The following is a 16,171-nucleotide window of genomic DNA, read 5'->3' as shown; positions in this document are numbered from 1 at the left end:
AACCATCTGATCCTCTCATTAGATGCAGAAAAAGCATTTGACAAAATTCAACACCCTTTTATGATAAAAACGCTTAACAAAATAGGTGTAGATGGAACCTACCTAAAAATGATACAAGCCATATATGACAAACCCACAGCCAACATCATTCTGAATGGGGAAAAATTGAAAGCACTCCCACTTAGAACTGGAACCAGACAGGGCTGCCCACTGTCCCCATTACTTTTCAACATAGTATTGGAAGTCCTTGCGAGAGCTATGAGGCAAGAGAGCAAAATCAAGGGAGTCCAAATAGGGAAGGAAGAGATCAAACTCTCACTTTTTGCTGATGATATGATGTTATATCTGGAAAACCCCCAGGATTCAACCATGAGACTCCTGGAATTGATTAACGAATATAGCAAAGTCTCAGGTTACAAAATTAATATACACAAATCAGAGGCATTTATATATGCCACTAACAGTCAATCAGAAAACCTAATTAAAGACTCAGTACCCTTCAAAATAGCAACAAAGAAAATAAAATATCTAGGAATATACGTAACTAAAGAGGTAAAGGACCTCTATAAGGAAAACTATGAAACACTGAGAAAAGAAATAGCAGAACTTGCAAATAGATGGAAAAATATACCATGCTCGTGGATCGGAAGAATCAACATTGTTAAAATGTCTATACTATCCAAAGTGATTTACAGGTTCAATGCAATCCCTATTAAACTACCAACATCATTCTTCACAGACGTAGAGAAAATAATTATACACTTTGTATGGAATCAGAGAAGACCCCATATAGCAAAAGCAATTTTAAGCAATAAAAACAAAATGGGAGGTATTAATTTGCCAGACCTCAAACTATACTACAAGGCCGTGGTTCTTAAAACAGCCTGGTACTGGCACAAGTACAGGGACACAGACCAGTGGAACACAACAGAAAATCCAAATATAGAACCATCCTCATATAGATACCTAATTTTTGACAAAGCAGGAAAGAATATACTCTGGGGACAAGAATCTCTATTCAATAAATGGTGCTGGGAGAATTGGTTAGCCACTTGTAGAAGACTGAAACAGGACCCATAGCTTTCACCTCTCACAAAAATCAAATCACAGTGGATAACAGACTTAAACCTTAGGCGTGATACAATCAGAATTCTAGAAGAAAATGTAGGAAAGACTCTTACAGACATTGGCCTAGGCAAAGAATTTATGAGGAAGACCCTTAAGGCAATCACAGCAGCAACAAAAATAAATGAATGGGACATGATTAAATTAAAATCTTCTGGACAGCCAAAGAAACAGTCACGAGAATAAACAGACCACCTACAGAGTGGGAAAAAATTTTTGCATACTACACATCAGATAAAGGACTTATAACAAGAATCTATTTAGAACTCAGGAAAATCAGCAAGAAAAAAATCAAACAACCCTATCAAAAAGTGGGCAAAGGACATGAATAGAAATTTCTCAAAAGAAGATATAAGAATGGCTAACAAACATATGAAAAAATGTTCAACATCCTTAATCATCAGGGAAATGCAAATCAAAACCACAATGAGATATCACTTAACCCCAGTGAGAATGGCCTTTATCAAAAAATCCCAAAACAACACATGTTGGCGTGGATGCGGAGAGACAGGAACACTCATACACTGCTGGTGGGACTGTAAACTAGTGCAACCCCTGTGGAAAGCATTATGGAGGTATCTTAAACAGATTCAAGTAGACCTGCCATTTGATCCAGCAATCCCATTATTGGGCATATACCCAAAGGAAAAAAGGTGATGCTATAACAAAGACACATGTACCCTAATGTTTATGGCAGCACAATTCACAATCGCAAAGATGTGGAAACAACCCAAATGCCCATCAATACATGATTGGATTAGTAAACTGTGGTATATGTATGCCATGGAATATTACTCAGCTATAAGAAATAATGAAGATATGACATCTCTATGGTTCCCCTGGAGAGAGTTGGAGCCCATTATATTAAATGAAGTATCCCAAGAATGGAAAAATAAGCATCACATGTACTCACCAGAAAATTGGTTTCCCTGATCATCACCTAAATACACATCTGGGAACGATACCAATCGGATATCAGACTGAGGTGGGGGGTCGGGGGAGGGGATGGGTGTATGCCTACATAATGAGTGCATTGTGCACCGTTTGGGGAATGGTCACGCTTGAAGGTGCTGACTCGGGAAGGGGGGGTGGGGAGGGGAGGGATATATACTTACATGATGGGTGCAACACGCACTGTCTGGGGAACGGCCACGCCTGGAGCTTTGACTTGGGGGGACAGGCGGTACATGGGCAACATATGTAACCTGAAATTCTGTATCCCCCATAATAATAAGATGAAAAAAAAAAAGATCAGAGGAATAGCTTCCACATGTACTTGCTGTTAAATTGGCACTAACTGATCAACACTATGGTGCTCACACGGTAGTAATATTCTCCAAGGATTGGGGGATTGGGGGGGTAAATTCACAACTAATGGATACGGTGAGCATTGTAGAGGGGAAGGGCATGCCTCTAAACCTCGCTTGAGTGAGGCAAAGACATAATATGTAACTAAAACGTTTGTACCCTCATAATATCCTTAAATAAAAATTATAAAAATTATTAACTTCCCTGTATATAAATATTAACAAGTTAGAGTATATAATGGAAGAAAAAAATCTCATTTAACATAGCAGCAACTTGAAAATAATACCTAGGAATAAAATATTTATATATGTATGTATTTATATATAATAAACATATATAGATGTTTGTTCTACATGTTTTATATATGGTTTTATAATAATATGGAATAGATAAATATAATATATATAATAAATATATATGTAACTGATCGAAGCAAAGTTAAAGTTTCATGAATTGTGAAAAATTATATATGAATAGTTTTGTCTTTAATAGATAGTTTTGGTACTATAGCAAATTTATTTATCTATAAATTAATAAATTGAATACAATGTCAGTTGATAAATATTTTTTTTTCAAGTATAATAAAAACTATTCTAAATTTCATCGTAAGTTGGACTCTGACATATGGGCTAGATGATAAAATCAGGAAGATATCCTAAAATATAGAAGAAAATAAGATAATGACCTCTTTGTCATATTCTAGATAACCACAAGTTTCTCACTGCACTTCATCAACTGGAAGGGTAAATGAAAGATTCCAGAATCATATTAGTGATAATTTCCAAAGGAACACACAATAGGCTAAAAAATCCATGGTTTGACCATGGTTGTATAGAAGATTATCTTTATTTTTGCATTTTCTTATTAAGTTCTGATGTTTGCCTTTTTCTTCTCTGACTTTTTGAGATTTGGCTTTGTGTTCAAGAATTTCTTTGTTGTTTTAGCATCTGATAATAGCCTTGTGCTCTGGTGAATGCCCAGGCACACAGTTACCCTGCTAGTATTCTTACGCTGTACCCTCTCCATGTGGGTAACAAATTTCTTTCTGTAAATCAGACCCATCAATAAGCTGCCCATTGTAGTATCCTCCAACCACCTAGACCTTCTCTTCCTTGCAGATGGGCATGGAGTGGTCACTGTAGCCGTTGCACAGCTCTTTGGAGAGCTGGAAGGACAGGATCTTTCTGACCATGAGTGAAGGTACACTGAAGTAGTGCTTGCTGTTTTCGCTGCTGAGGTCACCAAAGGATGGAATATTATGGTGACTAGCTACCAAGGGCAGGAAGGGCTTGGTATTATGACCAATTTTGATTTATTCAAGGATTGCAGGGTTGATATACTACTAGAATATCAATTTGTGTGATTAACCATATTAACAGTTAAAATAAGAAAAATCATATAAACATAATAGACATAGTAAAAGTTGATAAAACCGAATTCCGTGTAACTATAATAACTCTTAGCAAATCAGAATAGAAGAAAATTTTTTTTATCTCACAAAGGTCATGAGGTCATGAACCAAAAACATACAAAGAATGCGGGGGGATATGATGCAAAGTGTCAAATTGTTCATATATTATGAGAGGGAGGAAGAAAGAAGGGGAGGGGGAGTGAAAGAGGAGGAGGGAGGGAGATAGATATATATATATATATATATATGTACATATACATATCAGTTGTCTAAAGAGAATATAGCATGGTGTAGGGACTATTACAATAAAGTGATAAAACACCGAAGAGATAAAAGCAGGACCTTTGATAGTGCTTTCTTTAGGGCTGGGGCTAGGGTTAGAAAAAGTAGGAGGAGATACATTTCATTTTGTGCTCTTTTGCACTATTGGTTTCTTATCTCCTTCACTTGCATGTATTTAACAAAACATAAGCAAATAGGAAAAAAAAGAAGTTCAAATTCAAGGCATAATTTTTATGCTAATTTGGAAATATTCCCTAGACAAATTAAATGGAATAAGGAAGCTGCAGATGAATATGTGCAGAGAGTATGTTCACATTCATAGATATGCTCTGGGAGTATGTACAAAAACTTGAAATCACTCTGAGATGTAAGAATGAGAGTTTGAGTGACATTTACTTTCCATTTTTCTGCCTTCTGTAATGTTTATATTTTTTTCATTGAGATGTTATTAATTTCATAATAACAAAGCACCACAATAAAGAATATCTGTAACTCCTCCCTACACACACACGGAATTATAGTTTCTATTTTTTATTTACTTTTTAAAAAATGTTATATCCTAATTTTCAGAACTTTCTTTCAGATTGGGGATCATAGATGCCAGGCATTTTGCAGTAGGCAGAACAGTCTACAAAACAAGCAGAGTTCTCACCCCAAATGCCCACAGCACTCCCATTGAGAAATACTGATTTCAGCCTAAGGATAAGGTTTTTTTTTGTTGTTTTGTTTTGTTTTGACTCCTCTGTTCACACAGTTGCTTGTGTTTGATGTCTTTCTCTTTTTTCTCTTCATTTTTACTTTTGCTAGATAATATCTTTTAGTCATATTATTTTTCAGGAAAACAGTGAATCTTTTTCTTTTCACTGTTTCAGGAAAACAGTAAAAAGGAACTTTCAAAACCTTTTCATGTTTAAGAATCTCTCTCTCTCTTTTTAAATGATTGAATGTGTCTAGAATTCTAAGTTCAGAATCTTTTGCCCTCATACTTTTGAAGACATTTGCTATTGGAAAAAATGAAAAGTCTACTTCCTTTTCTTTATGATGTAACCAATATTTTCCCTTCTCTTTCTAGAATGTTATCCTTTGGGTTCAGAACTCTTCCTATCATGTGTATAAACGTAATTATTATTTCATTATTTCTTTTTGGTATTTAGAATCCATAACCTTATTCATTGCCGTTAGAAGGAAGAAATAAAATCACAGGAGCATGAAAATATCTTGGTCTGGACAATGCTATGGTGTTAAGGAAAGGGTTGATCAGGAAAGTAAGTAGATAAGATTAAAATCAGTTATTTTAAAATTTCTTTTTAGACCACTGATACTTAGCTTCTTATGGGTAAGAATTTTACTCCTCTCAGAATGGGAGTTTCCAGAAGAAATGGAGTATATTTTTTTGCAATTTACTTAATTGCCTAGAGATGTAATTGAGAAAATTATCTGACAGAACCAGCAGTGCCTTGGTTTCATATAGGAATAGGTAAATCTGCAAATTAGCCTACTTGCACAAAAGAATTAATGGACATTTGAAGACTTCTGTAATAATACTTTTAATTCAGTCCAGCTATCTTTACCAAAGCAATTTGGAGATAATTTCAGAAATTTTATTCAAATAAATGAAGGTTCAACTGGTTATCATTTGCATGATAAATCCTAACACCAGAATTCTACCCATTTCTACATGCTTCCTAATAATCACATATAGCTTTATTAGGGAGAATCAAATAAATTCTCATCTCCACATTTTATGGAGAATGGGATTGAAGTCCAAGGGAAAATAAATGATATAAAGGTTTATACATTAAATTAAAATAGTTTATTTATTCATTCATCTCATATTTCTTGAGCTTTTACTAAAGCCAGGCCCTACTGTAGGTACTGATGATAGAAAGATGATGGAGTTTACATTCTACTGTGTAAGACAGGCATACAAAGAAATCATTACAATACAATGTCTACAGAGTATTTCCAAATTAGGCAGAAATATACCCAGTATTAGAATCTTTGGTATCCCAGTCCCTGGGTCTCTCTCTTTTTGTTCAAGATTCCCCTTGCTCTTTATTTGTCACTATGTTCTTCATTCCTCTCAACCACCTTCCACAGTGATATTTCTAAAACTCAAGTCTAATAATGTTCTCTACTGATAGAAACACTCAAATTACTTTTTCAACACCAGGAAAAGTGCATGTTAGTTAGATCACATGCAAAAGCCTATCTCACGATTTGTTCAATCATATTTCTTTAATATCTCTTGCTATTCTCCACTTTATTAAATACTTAAACCATAACAAAAACCTACTAGTTCCCTCTGACTCTCCAAACATTATATTTCTGTAGCCCTGAACACACTTCCATTTGCCTAGAATGTACCTCTTGTACCTCCTCTGAAGACATTTTTTAACGGTTACCTCCTATTTATGTAGCTTTATGTAAGCTCTAAGGAGAGAAATCACCATTTCTTCCTTGTCCTGACTGTATCTTGTTTTACCCCTGTCATAGCCCTTATCATACTCTATTGTATTTGTTTGTTTACATGCCTGTCTCCTATCAAGTTGTGAGCTCCTTGAAATAATGAATAATGGCTTCTTTATCCTTTTATACACAGTACCTAAAATGTGTTAAGGCACGAGAGACGATTTTTTAAAATTATCAAATGAGTGAGTTACCAACAGGAGTACTATGAGATGAGAAATAAGGTAAATTGACTTTCTGTTTTCCTCTCAATCTAAGAGAGTAGTTTTCAAAATGTGATCTCTGGATTTGAACTATAAATATCATCTGGGGATCTATTAGAAAAGCAATGTCTCAAGACCTGCTTCATCCCTCTCCAAGATGTATTAAATCAGAGACTCTGGGGGTAAGACCCAAAATGTTATGTTTTTATAAATCCTCCAGGTGATCTTTATACAGGCTAAATTTTGAGGCCTACTGTTCCAAGAATTGTCCCCCTGCCTACACTTTGCCTGGTGGCCATTGTATTACTCTCCAATGAAAGAGATGTAGTAGGTACAGATAAGCAAGTCCTTTACTTCCTAGAAGATTAATTATGGATAGGTTCTAAGAATTGGCCCATGGAAGAGAAAGCAAATTCTCATGGGCATTAATGTTACAGGACATATGCATGAAGCATGACTTTAAAAAAACAGATAACTGAACAACAGATGACAGAAATGGAGCACAGTGTACCAGGGGGTTACATTAGTAATGATTGGCATATGAATATAAGTCACCAGGAGAGAAAAACTACAGAATAGAAAAGCATGTGTGCAGAAGTGTGAGAGAAGGAGTTGGCAGCAAACAAATAAATAGAAAAGGAATAAATGGAGGTTAGGTTACTGCAAAAGGAAAATTCAAGTTTTTGCTGCACTTGAAGAAGATAGAAGAGAAGGAAAATGGCAGCACATAAAGGTGAAAGAAGATGGAAAGAGAGACCCAAGCACTCCTGGTTGGAGGTAATTCACCAAGTTTCTACACGAGGAGGGATTGGGAGTCAGTCGTAGACTCATACCTACCATAGTACCTACAATATCCTAATATAGCCAAGTCATCAAGGGAATGGGCTTTGATGTACAAAACAATGAAAGTCTAACCTTGGCTTCCCTGATTATCAGCTGAGTGATCTGAGCTTCAGTATTTTTACCTACAAAATAGGAATAACAATATGTTCATCACAATAAATTTGTTTTAATAATAAATAATATTGCAATAAAGCATCTTGTGTTCTAATTGACACATAGAAGATACTCAACACATGGTAGTGATTATTATGGTTAGGTTAAGAATTTGGTCATAGTTTCTACATGTAATGACCATATATCTGCATAAATTTTTTCATAATAAAGTGTTGCTTATATAAACCTCATGTATTGTAAGCCGATTAGTAACCCTAGTCTAGTGTGGGCACGTGTGTGTGTGTGTGTGTGTGTAGGCAAATTCTCTAATCCCATGGTGTCCCTTCAGTTCTCCACTACTTATTGTTGGGTTTGTATTTATCCTTACTCACGTGATAGAAGAGGTTACTTGATTGCTACAGTGAAACAATTGATTAGATAACATCAGAGGCAAAATAAATTCTGTGGTATGATATTATCAATTTGGTCAAGAATATATTTCATACATCACATTTTAGTCTACTAAAAAACACAAAATATAATTTTTACTAAAAGGGATGGGATAAAGGGCCCCACATTGCTGCTTCTATCCTTTTTTAAGAGGTTTCAGGAAATGGATTTCCTTTACTTTCCATCTGCTCACATTGATTCGATTAAGCCCAGTGAGATTCTACTAAAAATCTAATTTGTAGGACTTTAATCATAGTGTGACATAAAGAGCACTAGGCAGAGTTTGAGTATCTACTGCCAACTGGCTGTGAGATCTTAAGGAAGTCACTTCATTTCTCTGAACCTCAATATTTCTCACAGGTAAAAGGAGGATGGGGTGATGTATCCATTCTCCTTCAGAGGGTTATGTTGAAATGCAAATGCATGTGAATATATTTTTTAAAATGTGTAAACATTAGCTGTTATCTATTCCCAGTTGCTCTATTGGGAAGGACTTTTTCATATTTTACCACAGGGTTCACATAACCCTGCCTGAATCCTAACTGTTTTAACTTGCTTGTACATATCTGTGGATGCATCTTGGTTTTGATTTGTAATCGATTCATGCACAGAATAAATACCATAACCATCACCTTGCTTTGCTATATAATCAGACATTTTAGTTCTGCCCTGTTAGAGAAATAAAAATTCCTTATGGTCTCAAATTGTCTACTGACAAGTATACTGCATTTTCCCCCAACATTTATAGTCTTCATGAAATGGAGACACCAGGTATAGCGTTTATTACAAGAGGCATTAATAACAGCCTGCTGAATAACAGCTGCCTGTGATATGTCAAGTGGTTCTAGAATACTGTGCCTCACAGTTCAGCAAATAAAGCCAACCTAAAAAGCAGGTGGTGAATCCTAATTCAAGGAAAGATGTGCATTGTAACAGGTTGTTCTTAGAGCTAAGCAAAGTCTTTATCATCTGTCTGAGCATAAGGTGTTCTCGTATTTGGGAAATGGGTAAATAAAGACCTACTATGTAAGTTGTAGAAGGACTGCCAATTACAAAAATAGGATATAGGACACAAATTAGCATTAAAGTTGTATAGAGTCAGCTCTAGATAGAAGATTGGTTTAGAATATGACATAGCTTCAATTTCTAGTTCTCTCTCTTACTGTGTAGGTTAGAGAAAGTCACTGAAATCTCCAAACCTCTATTTTGTTATTTATTAAGTGAGGATGATAATCTCTACTCCAAGAAACTGTTGAAGGGATATAGTGAGAGGTTACATGTAAAAGTATTTATGTAGGTGCCTAACCCAGAAAACGTACTAAAAAAATTGTTTTGATCACTTTTCTAGTGTGACTTTTCTTTCTTTTCCTTTTCTTGTCTTTTATTTTATCTTTCCTAGGATTTATTTATTTATTTGAGGATTTGGAAGTCATTTGGGGAACTTATACACTAACTCCAAGCTAAGTGGGATTTTTATTATCATTGTAGTTGTGAAAACGGCTGTTCAATAGAGGTTTCTGGATATTAAAATACTTGTGTTACCCATATTTAGACATGCATAAAAATAAAAACTGACAAATGGTCAGAAAGAGAAGCAGTTGGAGATGGGGCGGAGCAAGATGGCCAAATAGAAACCTCCAGCAATTGTCCCTCCACACAAACACCAAATTCAACAACTATCCATGTAAGAAAGCAACTTCAGAAGAACCAAAAATCAAGTGAGCCATTACAGTACCTGATTTTAACATTATATCAAGGAAAGACGCATGGAAGATGGCAGAAAAGACAGTCTTGCATTACCTGCACCACCCTGCCCACATCCCCTGGCAGTACCATGCCAGTGCACCAAGTGGAAAGAGAATCAGTGTGCCCAGGAGAGGGAGAGGGAAGTGACTATGGGAGTTTGCATTGTAACTCAGGCCCACCCTGTCACAGGGGAACCCAGCACAGGGCAGAACTCTGCCAGTGCCCATGGAGGGAGCATTTAGACCAGCCTGGCCAGAGGGAAATCCTTGGCCACAAAACTAGAGTTCCAGTAGCCCCATCCAAGCTGACAAAATGTGGCCTGGGGCCAGAAATAAATTCATAAGGCAGTCAGGCCACAAGAGCAGCAGGCCATGGGCAATTCTTGTAGCTATGCTGGCTCAGAACCAGTTGACTTGTGGTGCCCATGACCTTGTAAGACACCAGCAGTTGCAGCCAAGCCAGTGCCTATGTCACCCCTCCCCCAATTCCGGGCAGTGCAGCTCAGGAAGAATCTTCTTCCACTTAGGAAAAGGAAAGGGAAGAGTTCAGAGGACTTTCTTTTGCAACTTAGGTACCAGCTCAGCCACAGTAAAATAAAGTACCAAGCAGATTCCTGAAGCCCCCGAATCCAGGCCTTAGTTCCTAGATGACATTTCCAGACCCTGTGCTAGAAAGAATATACTACCCTGAAGATTGTCTTGATAGGATTTACCATCTGATGACTAAAGAGCCCTTCAGCTTTAAATAAACATCAGAGGTAGCCAGGAAACAGTCACCATGGGCTTTGGGTGAGACTGGGATGGATTCAGGGATGACCTGGTGCTGGCGGCCATAAGGGAGTGCCCAAATCACCCCTCCCATGACTCCATCAGCCCAGCACAGACAGTGAGAGACTTTGCCTGGTAATCCATGGAATTCTCCCATATATTACTCAAGTCTACCAAGCCAGTACCACCAGGAGTCTGCAAGAGTCACACCATTATTGGGCTTGGTACACTCCCAGTGCTTACATGGCTGCAGTGACCAAAGACTTGGATCACAACACTCAATTCTCTTTGAATATCTAGAAAGCCTCAAGAAGGACGTGTTCAAACAAGCCCAGACTGTGAAGATGAAAATTAATATCTAACTCTTCAACTTAAACATTTGTGCCCCCTTAATATGCTGAAATAAAAAAAAATTTAAAAAAAACAATGCCCAGACATTGACAAATATCCACAAGCATCAAGAACATCCAGGAAAACATAACCTCAACAAATGAACTAAACAAGGTACCAGTGACTAATCCCAGAATGATGGAGATATGTGAACTTTCATACAACAAATTCAAAATAGCTGTCCTGAAGAAGTTCAATGACCTTCAAGACAACACAGAGAAGGAATTCAGAAACTTAAAAGAAAAATTTAACAGAGAGAGTGAAATAATAAAATAAATCAAGCACAAATTCTGGAGCTGGAAAAATCCAGTTGACAAATTGAGAAATGCATCAGAGTCTCTCAACAGCAGAATTGATCAAGAAAAATAATTAGTGAGCTTGAAGACAGGCTATTTGAAATACATAGTCAGAAGAGAAAAAAAGAAGAAAGAAGGAAAAAAATGAAGCATGCCTACAAGATCAAGACAAGAGCCTCAAAATGAAAATATAAGAGCTATTGGCCTTAAAAGGGAGGTAGAGAAAGACACTGAGGTAGAAAGTTTATTCAAAGAAACAATAACTGAGAACCTTTCAAATCTAGAGAAAAATATCAATATTCAAGCACTAGAAGGTCATAGAACACTAAGGAGATTTAATTCACACAAGGCCACTTCAAGGCATTTAATATTCAAGCTCCCAAAAGTCACAGATAAAGAAAAGGTCCTAAGGGAAGCAAGAAAAACCCTTAACCCCAGAATATAATATCCTGCAAAAATACCCTTCAAACATGAAGGAACAATAAAGACTTTCCCAGACAAACCAAAGCTGAAGGATTTCATCAACACCAGACCTGTCCTCTAAGAAAGCTGACAGGATTTCTTGAATAGGAAAGAAAAGAGCATTAATGAATGAGAAATCATTTGAAGGTACACAATTCATTGGTAACAGTAAGTACACAAATACAGAATACTATATTGCTGTAAGTGCAATGTATAAACCACTTATATCTAGAGTAGGAAGACAAAAGATAAACAAATCACAAATAACTACAACAACTTTTTGAGAGACAAAGAGTATAAAAAGATATAAATGTAAAAACAAAAAAGTTAAAAAGCAAGGCAGGGATAGAGTTTAATTGTAGAATTTCTATTAGATTTCTCTTTGCGTGTATATTTATTTCTTTGTGAGCGAAGTTGTTGTATATTTAAAATAATTGGTTATAAAATGTTTTGTGCAAGCCTTCTTCAGGGTAACCTTAAGTTAGAAAACCTACAACAGATAGAAAAAAATAAAAATAAAAAGCAAGAAATGAAAACATACTACCAGAGAAAATCACTTTTAACAAAGGAAGACAAAATGGAAGGAAGAAAGAAAGAGAGGACCACAAAACAACCAGAAATCAAATAACAAAATGGCAATAGTAAGTCCTTACCTAACAGTAATAATATTCAATGTGAATAGATTAAACCTTCTGGGCAAAAGATATAAAGTGGCTGAATAGATACAAAAACAAGACCCAAATATATGTTATCTGTGAGATAGATGTCACCTATAATGACACACATAGACTGAAAAGAAAGGGATGGAAAAAGATATTCCATGCAAATGGAAACCAAAAAAGAACAGAGGTAGCTATACTTCTATCAGATAAAATAGATTTCAAAATGAAAACAGTATAATAGAGACAAAGAATGTCATTATAAAATGAAAAAGGGGTAAATTCAGCAAGATGATATAAAAGTTCTAAATATATGTGCCCCCAAGATTGGAGCACTTAAATATATGAAACAAATGTTATCAGAGCTAAAGAGAGAGATAAAACCCAATAAAATAATTGTTGGAAAACTTAATGATCCACTTTCAGCATTGGATAAATCATTCAGACAGAACATGAACAAAGAAACATTGCACTGAATCTGCACTACAGACTAAATGGACCTAATAGATATTTATAGAACATTTAATCCAACAGCTACAGAATACACATTCTTCTCCTCAGCTCGTGGATCATTCTCAATGACAGACCAAATGGTCAGCCACAAAACAAGTCTTAAAAATTCAAAAAATTAAAATCATATCAATATTTTCTCTGACCACAATAGAATAAAACTAGAAATCAATAACAGGAGGAACATTGAAAATATACAAACACATGGAAATTGAACAATAAGCTCCTCAATGACCAGTGGGTCAATAAAGAGATTAAGAAGAAAATTTAAAAATTTCTTAAATAGATGAAAATGAAAACACAACATATCAAAATCTGTGGGATACAGTAAAAGCAGTAATAAGAAGAAAATTTATAGCAAAAGTGCCTACATCGAAAAAGTAGAAAAGCTTCAAATAAACAATCTAATGATATATCTCAAAGAACTAGAAAAAAAATCAAACCAAACCCAAAATTAGAAGAAAAAATAATAAAGATCAGAGCAGAAATAAATGAAACTGAAACCAACAAAACAGTACAAAAGATCAATGAAATGAAAAGATAGTTTCTTGAAAAGATAAACAAAATTGACACACCTTTAACCAGAATGAGAAAAAAAGACAGAGTAAATCCAAATAAATAAATCAGAGATGAAAAAGGAGGCATTACAACTGATATTGCAGAAATTCAAAGAATTATTAGAGAATACTATGAGCAACTATATGCCAATATATTAGAAAACCTAGAAGAAATGGATAAATTTCTAGACAAATATAACCTACTAAAATTGGTTAATTCAGGTTTTGGAACAAATCCAAAACCTGAATAAACCAATAACAAGTAACAAGATAGAATTATTAATAAAAATCTACCATCAAAGAAAAAGCACAGCATCCAATGGATTCACTGTTGAATTCTACCAAGCATTCAAAGAACTAATATGAATCCTACTTAACACAATGACTGCCACACTAGAAAAAAAGTTTTTCTTGGGGCCATGGTGTTTTATTACAAAAATAGAATAAAAACTTCAGAAACCAAAATGATCCTTTCTAATTTAATGAAAAATTTGTGAGTTTTTATTGTTTTCTGTGTGTAAGTTATATGCAACTTGAAAAATAGTTCTCATAGCTCTCAAGGTAAAGAGACGTGTGAGCTACATATGCTTCACAAGGCCCTGGGCTCAAAACTAGCATGAGTTAAATACAACCCACGTGGCAGTTAATGTGTTAAACTATTCCAAAAGTTTGAGGAGGAGGGAATACTCCGAAACTCATTCCTTGAGGCCTGTATCACCCTGATACCAAAATCACCAAAGACACAACAACAAAAGAAAGCTAACAGGTTGGTGCAAAAGTAATTGCCGTTTCGTGTGAATTTTAAATCATTATAACTAGGCTCAAACACATCTTTATTAATCAAAATAGGAACCATTACAATCAACATATTTTTGCCAATGAGAAATAAGTGTGTTTATTCCTGTAGTGTAAAAATCTGTGCTTCAGGATTTGATGAACTCTTGGAAAGCATTTCCTGCATCCTGCTGGTTGTGGAAGTGTTTTCCCTGCAAAAAGTTGTCGAGATGCTTGAAGAAGTGTTAGTTGGTCAGCAAGAGGTCATGTGGTGAATATGGCAGATGAGGAAAAACTTCATAGCCCAATCCATTCAACTTTTGAGGCATTGGTTGTGCAACATGTGGTCGGATGTTGTCGTGGAGAAGAATTGGACCCTTTCTGTTGACCAATGCCGGCTACAGGTGTTGCAGTTTTTGGTGCATCTCATTGATTTGCTGAGCGTACTTCTCAGATGGAATGGTTTCGCTGGGATTCAGAAAGCTGTAGTGGATCTGACTGGCAGCAGACCACCAAACAGTGACCATGACCTTTTTTTGGTGCAAGTTTGGCTTTGGGAAATGCTTTCGAGCTTCCTCTTGGTCCATCCACTTAGCTGGGCATTGCTTGTTGTCGTATACAATCCACTTTTTCATCACATGTCACAATCCAATCAAGAAATGGTTTGTTGTTGTGCACGAGAAGAGAAGACAGGCCGGGCGTGGTGGCTCACGCCTGTAATCCTAGCACTCTGGGAGGCCGAGGCAGGAGGATTGCTTGGGGTCAGGAGTTTAAGACCAGCCCGAGCAAGAGCGAGACCCTGTCTCTACTAAAAATAGAAATAAATGATTTGGACAGCTAAAAATACATATATATATATGTGCATATATATATATATATATATACATACATATATATATATAAATTAGCCGTGCATGGTGGCACATTCCTGTAGTCCCAGCTACTCAGGAGGCTGAGGCAGGAGGATTGCTTGAGCCCAGGAGTTTGAGGTTGCTGTGAGCTAGGCTGATGCCACGGCACTCACTCTAGCCCGGGCAACAGCGTGAGACTCTGTCTCAAAAAAAAAAAAAAAAAAGAAGAGAAGACAACACTTCAAAACGACAATTTTTTTTTTTTTTTTTTTTTTACTTTTGGTCAGCTCATGAGGCACCCACTGATCGAGCTTTTTCACCTTTCCAATTTGCTTCAAATGTGGAATGAACATAGAATGGTCAACATTGAGTTCTTCAGCAACTTCTCTTGGAGTTGTAAGAGGATCCGTTTCGATGATTGCTCTCAACTGGTCATTGTCAACTTCCTATGGCTGGCCACTGTGCTCCTCATCTTCAAGGCTCTCTTCTCCTTTGCAAAACTCTTGAACCACTGCTGCACTGTACGTTCATTAGCAGCTCCTGGGCCAAATGTGTTGTTGATGTTGTGAGTATTCTCTACTGCTTTACGACCCATTTTGAACTCAAATAAGAAAATCGCTCAAATTTCCTTTTTGTCTAACATCATTTCCATGGTCTAAGATAAATATAAAATAAACAGCAAGTAATAAGTCATTAGCAAAAAACATAAAGTGAGAAATGCACGTTAAAATGATGGATAACACAACCACATTTATTTAAGAATGTATTCCAATATCAAATGGTAAATTTCAGCAATGCTAAAACTGCAATTACTTTTGCACCAACCTAATATTATTGTTATATTAGAGACCTAAAACTAATCCAGCACATTCTTTCTCTTTTAGGACCTTTCTTTAGAACTCCTCCATGTACTCATAAGCCCTTATATCTAACTTTATTTTTCTACCAGTTAATACTTTGTTATAATTATGTGTT

The sequence above is a fragment of the Eulemur rufifrons genome, chromosome 30 (genome assembly GCF_041146395.1).
Source record: "Eulemur rufifrons isolate Redbay chromosome 30, OSU_ERuf_1, whole genome shotgun sequence".
NCBI lineage: Eukaryota > Metazoa > Chordata > Mammalia > Primates > Lemuridae > Eulemur > Eulemur rufifrons.
Note: the sequence above shows the minus strand (reverse complement) of the source record.